Consider the following 860-nt stretch of genomic DNA (forward strand, 5'->3'; position numbering starts at 1 on the left):
TACCCTACCACTCTAAGGTAAAGTAGGTAATGCCCCAGAGGTAAAACATGAAATTATTAGACTAAAATTGGCACAAAATGTCATGTTTGTTATTATTATGCACTCTGTAATTGTTTATAAGTCCATTATCTCTGCTGGTAGGCAGAATGGTGTTGGTCTTAACTCAATGTGCGCTCGTGTGGCCGGCATCCTCGCTCCACTGATCAGGCTCCTGGACGTCTACCATTACACCATCCCTATGCTGATATATGGCATCGTCCCCATTGCTGCTGGGGGTTTCTGTATATTCCTGCCTGAAACCCGCAATGTTGAACTCCAGGACCACGCTCAACTCATGTGAGTTGATTAACCCTTCCACACAGGGTATTCAGGCTTACTTCCCTTACTGAAACATTTAATATAATAATCTTCTTGTTTTTAATTTCAGGAAACCTGTGGACAAGACTGCAGACACAGGATCCATCAGTCAATCAGAAAAGTCCACAAAAATGTAACTTACTGAAACTTAATCATGTTGAACTTGAAATGTTTTGTGACTGAAATTAGAATTTGTGTATGTTTAATTATATTTACCGTATTTTCCGGACTATAAGCCGCTACTTTTTTTCCCATGCTTTGAACCATGCGGCTTATACAAAGATGCTGCTTTTCTGTTGTTCTAACAAGAAGTGCAAAAACAAGACAGACAGGGGAAGTCAGTGCAAAGAAGAACAAATTATTTTCACACCCTCACCCCCTCATCATGGAAAGCACACGAAGAAGTTCGTATGATGCAGCTTTTAAGGTTGAAGGCCATCGATCTGGCTATCCAGGAAGGAAATAGAGCTGCTGCACTTAAGCTTGGCGTTAATGAATCCATG

At 40.9% G+C, this 860-nt stretch overlaps 1 long non-coding RNA gene across 1 annotated transcript; it reads left to right on the top strand.

Annotated features, from left to right (window-relative positions):
- LOC113745559 (uncharacterized) lies at positions 1 to 642 on the top strand. Its single transcript, XR_003462192.1, has 3 exons — positions 1 to 17; positions 142 to 336; positions 428 to 642. It is a non-coding gene; the product is annotated as an uncharacterized LOC113745559 (long non-coding RNA).
- Positions 643 to 860: the final 218 nt, after the last annotated feature.

This window comes from Larimichthys crocea, unplaced genomic scaffold (assembly GCF_000972845.2).
Source record: "Larimichthys crocea isolate SSNF unplaced genomic scaffold, L_crocea_2.0 scaffold84127, whole genome shotgun sequence".
Lineage (NCBI taxonomy): Eukaryota > Metazoa > Chordata > Actinopteri > Sciaenidae > Larimichthys > Larimichthys crocea.